The sequence below is a fragment of the Dipodomys spectabilis genome, unplaced genomic scaffold, assembly GCF_019054845.1.
Source record: "Dipodomys spectabilis isolate Male_0828 unplaced genomic scaffold, ASM1905484v1 ptg000054l, whole genome shotgun sequence".
In the NCBI taxonomy this organism is placed as follows: domain Eukaryota; kingdom Metazoa; phylum Chordata; class Mammalia; order Rodentia; family Heteromyidae; genus Dipodomys; species Dipodomys spectabilis.
The window spans coordinates 31,842,291-31,855,334 of NW_024870731.1; positions in this window are offsets into that span (position 1 = coordinate 31,842,291).

Sequence of the window (13,044 nt, forward strand, 5' to 3'; positions counted from 1 at the left end):
TGGTTTTCTTCTGTCTTACAAAACTAATTTCCACTTTGAAGATTGTTCTGTTGTTCATGGTATGAAAAAATGGAATATAATGATATCCCTCCTTCTATGAGACAAAACATGTCCTTAATAGTGTTTGCTAGGTTAGGCTGTGCTGTTGTTCTACTGATGGTTGTTTAAAACTACTAATAAGGATTATAATTTTAAGTAACGTTTCTTGATTAGACATTGTAATTTGAAACAAAGACTACATTCGGCAAGTACTGTATAATAATTTTTGCTTAAAATGCTACATTTTTACTAATGTACCTTCCGTTTTGAGGATTTATATCTGTATTTCTCTTGGCATTACACAAATATACCAGTATTTTCATTCTGGAGTAGTGGTTCTGTTATTGGTCAAGGCCAGGGCTATAAGCGCGTACCTTGTGTTCCGTATCATTTTAGTACTTGTTATTCTCTTTCAGGTCGTAGAATTTGAATATTCCCATTTGCAAGGCCTTTGGAGGCATTTTAAATTGTACATGCAAGATTAAAAGCTGCTGACCTTTTCTTTAAATAAAAGAAATGGTAAACACATATATATATTTGTGTATATATATTATATATACAAGGTACATGTACATCAATAAACATAGGCTGAAAGTGTAGCTTAGGGGTGGAGCACTGGCCTAGCATTATACAGGCCCTGGGTTCCATTCCATTCCAGTGTGGATTTTACTATTTTTTTTAAAGGTACACCAATAATTAAAACATGTCAGTACCAGCAGAGTAATCATTTTGATTAAAATAGTCATTATAATGGGTACAGTAAATACATTGAAACTTACTTGGAGCAAATATAAACTATTAAATAGTACAACAGATAAGTAGTAAGATAATATGGCCAGTTTCTCTATGGTAAGTAGGCAACTTTATTCTGTTTTGTTTGTGAAAGTTAGTGTGAGCAGATCATCTATTTGGAAAACATTGTAACCATCACCCCATTTCTCCCCATAGTTTGTAAATCCTGATCAAAATCCATCACCCAAGAGTTGGAAATCTCTGCCAAGCCAAAGAGCAGCCTGAGAATTACAAGTCTTTTCAGTTAGGTCCTGGTTGTTCACACCCTTAATCCTAGCTACTCAGGAGGCTGAGATCTGAGTATCACAATTTGAAGGCAGCCTGGGCAGGAAAGTCTTTGAGACTCTTATCTCCAATAAAATATTCAGAAAAATCCAGCAGTGGAACTGTGGCTCAAGTAGTGGAGCTCTAGCCTTGAGCCAAAGAAGCTCAGGGACAGTGCCTAGACTCTGAGTTCAAGCCCCATGGCACACATACACAAAAAGTCTTCTTCACCAACCATCCATTTACCCAGGTGATGCTAGCTCAGTAACCAAAGGTCATGAAGGCCATATGCCATCCAAAATACTTAGCACCTAGCCTGGCACGAGAACCCAACCAGCACAGAAAACACCTGACTACAAGAGCTTCAGGCAGCAGCTGCAGTGCACCCGACCTGCTGACGATACACAACCCTGGAGTTGGGATGGTTTTTCACAGAGAATCCGTAAGAATTGACATCTGTGCTTGCCAGCATTCATTCAATCCAGACATTTCTATCAGGATGTGTACTGAGATGGCCCAAAGGGGGGATTTTTCCATACCCTCTTCAGATAGTGGAGACATGCCTTCAGGCCTTTGGTCAGATGCAAACTTACACCCACAGGATGTGTTCAAAGTCATTAGCTCAATGTTTGTGGTATAAAAAAAATACGGATTAGACCGGAGAAGGGAAGATTTCCTAAGAGAATTCAGGTGGGGGCAACAAAAACAGCCAACTGTCCAGCAAAACCAAGAACCAAGACAGGTCCAGCCAGCTTTGTGGATTTCTATTGTTAATTGCCCTAATGAGAAATCAACAAGGAGAAGTTAGCTGTGTGTCATTCCTTCCCTCCCAACCCTCCCCCCGACCCTCCCCCCCCAACATTCTGCTCATTTGTCCAGGAGAGATGTGAAGCACTATGGGGAGACTTCCATTAAAATACCTTGTTTAATGGACTGGTAGGGTAGAGTGCTTACAAGGCCCTGAGTTCAAATCCCAGGGCTGTCAACAACAACAACAACAATAGCGTTAGTTTAGAAGTCAAATGAACACATACTCCTCTGCACAGTGAGATAAAGAGTTGCCACTGAACTCTATAGAGTTGCATAGAAATCTTCATTCACATATCTGGGCCTGGACTTACTAGGTTTAAAATGAGCATTGTTAGGTCTTTTAATACCTTACATCAAATAGCTGTATAGGAAGACTAGAACTGTTTCAATTGAAACCTAACATTCATTTCTTTATTTCCAGTAGCAGGTGTCATGTTCACCCAGCCTGACTGCTTAGCTGGCACTCTACCACTTGAGCCATATATCCAGTCCAGCTTTTTGCTGGTTATTTTGGAGACAGAACGTCACCATTTGTCTGCCTATACTAACTTCAAACCTTGATCCTCAGAGTTCAGACTCCTGAGTAGCTAGGGTTATAGGTATGAGTCACCCCATCCAGATTTCAGTCAGGGTTGTTCTTTGTTGTTGGTTTTGGTTGTTGTTATTGTTTCAGTTTTTGTTTTTTGGGGGGTCAGTCCTGGGGTTTGAACTCAAGGCACTGACTTTTGTGCTCAAGGCTAGTGCTCTACCCCTTTGAGCACAGAACCATTTCCAGCTTTTTAGTAGTTAATTAGAGCTAAGAGTCTCACAGACTTCCTTGCTCACTCTGGCTTTGAACCACAATCCTCAGATCTCATCCTCCTGAGTGGCTAGGAGTACAGGTGTAAGCCACTGAAGCCCAGCAACATGCAGTTTTTAAAACAGATATTTCTATGGGGGACACATACAACAAATCAATAGTTAATAATACATCTGACTCTATTGTGCAACTTTGCCAACTCTTGTAAGTTCTGTCAAGTTGATTTCTATTCCTCTTGTGCATTTCCTTATTCTTTCCCTTCTTTCTTATCCCTTCCCTTCCTTTTCTCCACCCTCCCTTTTTGATCTTTTAAATAAAATTATTTCTGACACGACTTTGGTCTGGTCATCAGCCTTCTACAGTGTCAAATGCCCTGTCCCCAAGAGATGGAAGGGCTCTGGGTTCTAAGGCTGACGTAGGATGTAATGTTGCATGTACATCATCAGGTTGGTGAGATTCTGGGACCACATCCATCCCACAAGCTTAAGGACTAATGGTGATCCTTTGTCAGCCACAGAAGGTCTCCCATGGTTCTCTTTCTGCCCCTCCTCCTCCCTCCCTTCTTGGGTCACAGTGTCTAGGCTCTCCTTCCTGCCCCTCTTCCGGGAAATCCCATTCCCCAAGTCCTGTACCATCCTGTCTTCAGCAGGATTAATTGTTACCCCAGTCCACACATAAAGCATGTTCCAGGTCCTGCCTGAACATTGGGTCAGTGCTGGACTCTGGTAGGTCCTGGATGTTTGGACAATCTTCTTGGCTATTCATGACTTCTCTGGGCTCCATGCATGTCTTCCTCCAGGGGGTTGCATTCCTGGGCCACAGCTTTGGCTCTGCCCCTTCCCCAGTGATTCTCCTCCCCTCTCTTCCCAGGCTCTGTATTCCAGCCACTCAGGTCACTGCCAGTGTCCTGAAGAGTCCACACTTGGTCATGCGTATCCTTTACATGTATTTTTCCTATGTCCTAAGTCCTCATCTAAGTGAAGTGCTTTCATCTGTGGAGTAGGTGGACATAGAGATGAACATCCAGCCGAGAGAGGGAGAGAGAGAGAGAGAGAGAGAGAGAGAGAGAGAGAGAGAGAGAGAGAGAGAGAGAGAGAGAGGTGTTAGCCTGATACATGCCCTGCAAGAGATGCAGTTTACCCACGCATGTCAGTAGGTTTGAGGACCACTCTTGGTGTCCTACCAGCACTTTAAGTTAGCTGTGTGTCCTGGGTAGCTGTGGTTGTAAAATGCATCTGGCTCAAAATACCTTGCAGATGTTTTACTTTGCACAGAAGAGTCATCAAACTTGATCTAAGTCCAAGTGGGTTCTTCCTGTCTTGGCTCCAACCTGGGCAACACTTTTGGAGTCTAACCCATCTCAAAAGGAGCCAGCTTCCTCACCTTATCCAATGCTTTTCGGGTGTACTTGGATTAAGATGTGATGCCTGAGACACAGCAGCCATCCTGAAACTGTGAAGAGCGACACTATCAACAATGGAAATGGCAGACTGGGAAGGTAAAAAGAAAAAAAATGCAGGTATCTATTTTAATTTTCCTCTTCTCTAACCAGAGAACAAACATCATACCCCTAGACTACTGGTTTCAGACAAAAACTAGCACTTCAACCATAACACAGGAAACCTAAGTAAATACTTAAAACTCCTCTGTCCCTTTCCTTCCCCCTGGTAAGGGGAAGACATCCTGGAACTATACTCACCAGTTTGTTTTTTAATTGACATTATTTTCTGATTTCCTACTATCAGATATCCTTCCCTAGTACTAATTATCCAGGCTCTAGCTAGAAAGGAGATTTTTACACTATTTATTACTAGGCCAGTTCTGTTTATCTGCACTTTGTAATACCTTTTTGGCCTGTGCATGTTTCAAGTTTTTTATATTGTAAATCTAATTACAGGAGTCTGGAAAACTGACATGATGGAATCCATCTAATGGATAGCTTCTGAAAGCTAGCAAGAAGCCAGTCTCTGCTTTGGGAGATGCAGAAGGAGACAAGGATGGGGGGATGCAGCTTTTGTCTAAGAACCTAGCCAGCTAGTGACTGGGGTAAACTGACAAGAGTAGAATAAGGCAGAGGCCAAGAGAGATAGAGATGGAGAGCCTGGGCTCAGGAGGAGATCGGACTTCAGGGTGGATTGTCTGGGGGGAAAAATCCCTGGGTAGTGCCTATCTCTGCTTACCCAATTTAGGGGGAAAAGGGAAAAGACTGGAGCCAGTCTAGTTCAGGTTCCTCCTTTCCTTCTGCCTGGGTTCTTCTATGCTTTCTTTTCCATGCTCTTTTCACTCTGGAATCCGTTTAGAAATGCATTTCTCTAAGTAAAATAAAACCACAGAATTCTCTCTCTTCCAAGTTTTCAGTCTCAATTCTATGCAAGTGTAAAAGAGCCAGTCAGGAGGGGGGTCGTTTTAAGGTGGAGGTTTTGTTATAGAAGGAAAGAGCCAGCAAAGACACTGATGGCTGGCATTATCTGAACTAAGCAGAAATGGAACAAGTACCCCACAAAGGACTCCTGCATTCTCTCCCCGGGAAGCGGGGCCGCAGGCTTACCCTACAGGGAAGGGTCATTTGTGTTCTGCAGGTTGAAAGAGGGAAGACTTAGAGGGGTCCCAACCAATCCTGTGTCTTTGTAAATGAACAGCTTGAAATCAACATCTGAAAGCCTGAAGTCTTAGAGTCATTTCAAATTACACGAAGAAATCATGCAGAAAAAAAAAAACTTTCAGTTGCAATGTCAAGGCATGAATGCAATAATCTAATTTCCTAGTAATGTTAAGGCGACAGGTAAATTAAAGCTCTTACTGCTTGGCTTCTAAAAGGAATAATGTAGTCATTTACAAATTAAGTTTTAAGTGGCCAGCTTACAACAGGTGGAGAATATGTGAACTGTTGGAAAACTGCATTCAACCCCTTCCCAGATATATCTATATTACCTGTACCATGCTGGTCTGCATACATTGTTAGGAGGGAACGCTTATAAAATGTCATTGGAGCAACACCACACTGTTTCTTGGTGGGAATCTGGAGATAGACACATGGGGTTTCATGTTCTTGGAGATACAGATGTGCTGTAACTGAAAAAGGCTTCGAAATTGTTAAAGTTTCAATGCCAACCTGATAGTATTTTTCAAAATTCTAAAAGAGCTGAAAAACTGAGAATGTATAGGACATGAAGGTTTTTTGTTACCGCCCTCATTTAACATATGTGTTATCTTTTATTCTTCATAGAGCCCCTGAATACTGAGCCATGTGCCTGGTGATGTGTGAGCCAGTGAGAACCCATCACAGCTGCCCAGGGACCGCACAGCATGTGAAGAAATCATGCTTCATTCTTTAAATCGACAGTCACCAGCCACTTCATTTGCATATCTAGCCAGAGGAATTATGGGATATCAGAGCTATTTTTAGAATTTGATTTGCATAATTGTTCTAATCCTTTATGAGTACGGTGACACGTGGTATGACAAAGGATTTAAAAATGTTAGTTACCATTGTAAGGTTTACAAAGATATATAGATATATCAATATATATTAACTTGTCTCTCCCAAAAGGTACACAATCCTACACGATTGGTCTTCTGCTAATGGCCTTTTCACTCTATCTTTTGCAGATGCTGTTCAGAGCAAGTTGGTAATTTAATGTGTATTCTTTTCTCTTCTTTTTCTGTCTTATTTTGTGCTGGCACTAGGGTTTGAACTCAGGGCCTTGCAATCTTGCTTGACTTTTATTATTCAAAGCTACCACTTGAGCCATACCTCCACTTACATCTTTCTGCTAGTTAGTTGGAAATAATAGTCTTACACACTTGCCTGCCTAGGCTGGCTTTGTACCATGATCCTCAGATCCCAGCTTCCTAGGTATAGCATGGATTACATGCATGAGCTATGAGTACCTGCTCTCCCCCCCCCCCCCAGGCCTCTCTCTTTTCTAACACATCTTGTCAAGATTAAAGTTCATCTAAATAGAATGAGAAAATTTACAGTTGTTTAGGGCATCTGATAACTTTCCCTAAATTTCTACATCTACATACAGGTGACATATTTTCAAGTTTTGACACTTGCTACAAGAAGATGGATTCATAGGTTTTCCTAGTGTTTGGAATGTGAATGTTCACATGACCAAAATACATGTGAGTCAGTTTAATGGTTCTAATGTGAAAACTCTGCCCTATTGGGCCAGCAGGTTCTTGCAGCTGTGGTATGATTTCAGGACCCTAGAAAGAGGAAGTTCCTCTTCCTGTGGAAAGGCTGAGGGCTCTCAAGTCCCACCCCTCTGCAGTCTTTTGTCCCGGCACCCTGGTGCCCAGTCCTAGCTGGAACTCTCAGTCCAGTGTTGCCTTGTGGCTACAATAAAAGCTAAAACCAACCAACCTCATGCCCATCCAATGCCACCTGGACCAACTTGTGCCAGCTCAGTTCTCAGGGGAGAATCCAATTCTGTTAACAAATCTTAATGACAGCCCCCCCCCCAGCCCCCCAAGAGGTGCCTCTGTCATCATTTACAATCTACAAACCAATTCTGGGTGGAGGGGAGGGTTTGACCTTAATATAGGCTGATGTATAGCATCAAACCAAGAACACAGTTTATAAAGAACCACTCTATGACCCAGCTACATGGCAAGTGTGTATATACTTGAAGGAATGTAAATCAGAGCAGAGCCACTTGCACACCCATGCTTACTGCAGCACTATTCACAATAGCCAAGCAATGGAATCGACCTAGGTGCCTATCAACCAGTAAGTGCATAAAGAAAATGTATAGACACAGTATGGAGTATTATTTAGCCATAAAGAAGAATGAAATTATGTCAATTGCAAGGAAGAGGATAGACTTGGAGATTGTGTTACACTAAATAAGCTGATATGATATAAGCCAATGGGCCCTCATCAGAGCTAAATAAGCCTTTTTTTTCTTTAAAAGTCAGCCAGCCTCTGGTATTTTGTTATAGCACTGGAAAATGAACTAGTACAGTGATGGATAAATCAACTCTGTCAAGAAGAAACCAAGGTAATTTTCTTCAGGAAAAGGTAGGGTGGGAGAAGCAGAGAGAAGACAATATTTGTGTTAGGATGATTGGTACAGGAAGATCCCTTGCACAACACCATTATGGTTGTTGTTGATTGTTTCGGCTTTTTGAGACAGTGTCTCACTGTGCAGTCCAGGCTGACTTTTAACTCTTGCCTCAGTCTCCCTAAGGGTTTAGATTGTAAGCTTATACCACCATGTTCAGCTAAAAATCTGTTATGCTTAAAAAATTTCCGTAATAAAAGTTCTGTTGCTTTGTTTGTTTTTAAGACTGAGCCAAATACACTCAATGCCAGCCTTAATCTTGTCTATGGGGAAACTCAATTTGGGAAACTTCACAGCAGTTGTTCAAACCAAACTTAATAAAACACAATTTTCCCTCAATTTTGCTTGTAAAGGTTTAGAGTTTCTGCATCAAAAACAGGGGGTTTTGTTCATAAATAACTCACATTTAAATCAAGATAATGAAAATTTAGATTTAAACAATGTGGGAATTTGCTTAGAAGTAAAACCTAAAGACAGGGAACCATTTATCTCTAATTGAATTTATTTTATCTGAGTCCTTAGCCTGAAGTGTTATTTTATAGTGACTTAGGAAAACTTCCTTGAATACAGCAAGCCACAGAGCTGACCCAGAAATAATATTTCTTTGATTGTGTAGCACATTTGCCTTTTCACTGCTTTGCATGAAAAATATTTTGTTTTTACTGAGTCTGTGTGTGTGTGTGTATGTGTCTTTGTGTGCCCGTACCAGGGCTTGAACTCAGGGCCTGAGTGCTGTCCTTGAGCTTTTGTGCTCAAGGTTGGCACTAGACCACTTGAGCCACAGCTCCACGTCTAGCTTTTTGGTGGTCAATTGGAAATAACAATCTCAGGCTGGCTTTGAACCACAATCAACACATCTCAGTTTCCTGAGTAGCTAGGATTATAGGTGTGGGCCCCCAGCACTGGCTGTTTCTATTGATTTTGAAAAGGTTTAACTTTTCAAAATATCTTACGCATGCAGGGCGCTGGTGGCTCACGCCTGTAATCCTAGCTACTCAGGAAGCTGAGGTCTGAGGATTGTGGCTCAAAGCCAGCCTTAGGCAGGAAAGTTCATGAGACTCTTATCTCCAACTAACCGCCAGAAAACTAGATGTGGAGCTGTGGCTCAAAGTGGTAGAGCACTAACCATGAGCAAAAGAGATCAGGGACAGTGCCCAGGCCTCGAGTGCAAGCCCCATGACAAAAATAAAAAAACAAAAAAAAACACAACTCACCTTTGATAATGAAATAAAATATGCATCATTCTGTATAGCCAAGTGACACCATATAGCTTCAGACCACACTGATGGGTATTACAAGGATGCCTTTTCTCCCCACCTGCCACCTCCAGGCATGAGGCAGTATCTTCAGATACTCAGGTTGTGAGAACAGGAAGATGTGACTGGCATCTAATGGGTAGCCACCAGGGGAGCTGCTTCAACTCCACTGAAGGCCTCATATAACATGGCCCAGAACATTCTTAGCATCCAGGTGAAGAAACCTAGGACAGGACTGATGTGAGCAAGGGTGTGGAAATATTCTCCAGCTGTCACTCTATACAGTAGGCCAAGATTTGCCTTGCTGGGACAACTGCATGCAGGAGCATTCCAGACTTCACCCTTTAGTCCCCACGTGGCCCCAGGACACACGCTCTGAATGCACATAAGACCCACAGACAGACTTGTGCACTTTTGTCACCAGGAGTCAGAACAATTTCCCACCTTCTTGCTTTGGGTATATTTGATTGCAGTGATTATAGGTCTGATTTATTCAATTACGATGTGGTGCAAATTGGACCTCAGACATTCTGATGATTTACACTCTGTAGGACAGAATGAAATCCTGGGATACAAGCGGGGTAAGGCATCTGTTGGGGATGGTTCAAAGGCCAGGTCCCACGAAAGATACCTACAGGAGATGTGGAAGGACTTGCAATCAAGCCTAAAGCCCTAGGCCACAGGAGAGCAGGGAGCAGCTGGGTGAATCCAGGGCACTGTCATAGCTCTAAGGAGCACAGACTTAAATACATATTAAATATAAAATAATAATACGCATTACATATTTATACTATATAGTTGTATATTTATAGAATAAATGTGTATATATAGTTATACAGAGAACTACACATATAACTGCCACTGAATTCTCCAGTGCTGACCCTTGGCAAGCCTTGATGTAGATGAAAGTAAACAGAGTTATTCATGCTAAGGGTCACAGGAACTTCGGAGGGTGGCAGGAAAAAAAGAAGATATTGAGCCATTTCCTTCCCGTCTCATGAAATGAGAGAAATATCTCAGTCAATATTGTCATGGTTAGCCTTTTCATACAAGAGTGGACCTTTGTTCTTTCTCAGTGGCATTCAACTTTGGATCCGCCTTAGAATTTGAGAAGCTTAAAAAAAATCTCAACATCTAGGTCTCACCCTGACAAATCAAATGACACCCCTTGAAGATGGTGGATGACTGGACTTCGAGGGCGGCATGTGAGCTGGGCCTGTATACATGAAACCTGGGAGGCTGAGGTAGGAGGATTGAGAGTGCAGGAGAGGCTGGGATATGCAGGGAGACTGGTCTCAAAGACAAAGGAAAGAATAGCACACTGATGGCACTTGTAAAATTAGGAAACACGCATTCTGGGCATTCCCAAATAGGTGTGAATATCTATTTCTCTATATGTGAATAAATGTGTGTATGCACACACATATGCCTATGTATAATTTGGGGGCAGGGGATAATACAATTCACTTATGCGTCTCATTATTAAAGACGGACATCTTTAAGATGTATTAATAAATGTTGGGTGTCAGCTGTCTCAGTCAGCATTGTGACTATAATATGGCACACTAAGAGTAGGCGAGTGTTCTCACAACCAAAAGCACATAGCTCAACCTAGTCATTCCACAAAGTGTACTTACCCCCAAATATGTTGTACAACACATATATATGTCAAGTTGTATTGGCCAATGAAATGTTTCTTTTAAAATACTGGAAAAAAATACTTTTTTCATGCAAAAGTGATCACCAGGAAGCAAAAAATTAGGGAAGGCATTATAGAACCAAAGATGATATTCCAAGGATATTTTCAGAAATACATGGCAATGTGAAGATGAAAAGATTGCCAAGAGTTGCCAGAGGGTTTTACAATGGTCCTCACTAAATCACAGAAAATGTCCTGGCTTTTTAAATTCAAATACTCCTTGAATTTACTCTTTTCTTTTTTCTTTTTCTGAAAATGAGTGGGATGGGATTTCTGACAGCACTAGTGATGCAGACGTGGCTGGTGGCTAGATCTAGTGCTGCGGTGGTCATTTGGATGGGAAAATTTGTAAGGAAAGTTTATAAAATTTTCTATGCCCAAAAGAAGATGTGTGTGTGTGTGTGTGTGTGTGTGTGTGTGTGTGTGTGTGTGTGAGCGTGTGTATGTGTATGCGTGTGTGTGCATGTGTGTGTGTGCATGTGTGTGTATGTGTATGCTACTACTGGGACTTGAACTCAAGATGTCATGCTCTCACTTAATGCTCTACCACTTGAGCTACACTTCCATTTCTAGCTTTTTGTCAGTTATTTAGACATAAGAATCTTGATGAATTTTTTGCCAAATCACCATCCTCAGATCTCAGTCCTCTGGGTAGCTAAGACTACAGGCATGAGCTACTGTTAAAATGTGTGTTTGTGTTTGTGTGTGTGTGTGTGTGTGTGCGCGCGCGTGCACGTGTACACATGCCTGCTCATGCGTGCACATATAAACACACACACGCACACACACGCACACACACACACACACACACACACACACACACACACACACACACACACACACACTGTTCCTGGGGCTTGAGCTCAGGGTCCGGGCATTGTCTCTGAGCTTCTGTGCTCCAGGCTAGCATTCTGCCATTCGATCCACAGCTCTACTTGTCTTTTTGCTGGTTAGCTGGGGTCTTAAGGACTTTGCTGTGCGGGATGTCTTTGAATCGCAGTCCTCAGATGATGTATGAGCCACTGGCTGCCAGCTAATTACATTTCTTTTAATGAAAGGTGAAAAACAGAAGGGGTACTTTCTATGGAAGTCAATCGTGGCAAAGAAGGCCAAAGGTTCACCTAAGTTTGGTCACTAGCTTCTGACCTAACATCTCTTTCTACCTTAAAATGGATAGAATTCATTCTTCGTATTTTTACCAAAATAGACTGTTGACTTTGTCTCTCTTCTGACAATCTCCACTTGCTTTAGCCAGAACAAAGTCCCAGAACTGTGAGAAACCATCCTAGGAGCCGGAAGAAACAGCCCCACCACCTTCACAACACAAGACCCTGAGTGCTTTGCATGAAACTCAAAGAACTTCCCAGATTCCAAGACTTGAGGAGCAATTATTTGAAAGATGTTGATTTTGGTAACAAGTTAAAAAATGATGTCCAAATACAAAGGCATACTGAAAACAACAGGAGTAGCTGAGTGCTGGTGGCTCACATCTATAATCTTAGATAATTAGGGGGCTGAGATCTGAGCATCATGGTTCAAGTCAGCCTGGGCAGAAATATCTATGAAGCCTCTTATTCCCAAGTGGACCACCAAAGTTTGAAGTGGAACTGTGGCTCAAGTGGCAAAGCCTTAAGTGAAAAAGCTAAGGGACAGCACCCAGACGTTGAATTCAAGCCCCAGTAGTGTAACGCGTGCCCAGTGCGTGTGCCACACACACACACACACACACACACACACACACACACACACACACAGGAGCAATGATCCAGGGGAAAGGCAACAAATGGCAAAGTCATATGCATCTTTGGTTGGCAGGGTGAGGAGCAGGTACCATTCATGGTTAATTTTCCACACTGTTCTCTTGGACGTGGAGCCTTTCCCTTTAGGTACTAGCTTTAAAACAAAACAAAACAGAACTGGATTGGTATACATAAGAACAAAATTGTTTAAAGGTTGGTTATGTGTTTAACTTTGATGAAAATGGGGGATTACGCCAATTGAGTTTTCACCACCTATGATAATAGGATGCATTGACTATCATATGGAAAGAAATCTGGCAAAAGTGCTTTAAAAAGAACAAGTGGGAAGGGAGAGGTAAGACTGTGTGGACAGGTCAAATGTGTTTCCTAGAACTTGCTGAGGAATGTCTCGTGAACATTAACTAACCTAAACAGACACTTGTCTCTCCAAACAGAGCAATTAGCACACAAAATCCCATCTGTGTCTGTGCTCTGCTGGGCCAGGGGAAAGAGGGCGTGCCAGGGGCAGCGGTCAATACCCCAGGGATTGTTGTTGTTTGGGAAGTCCGTGTGTGGG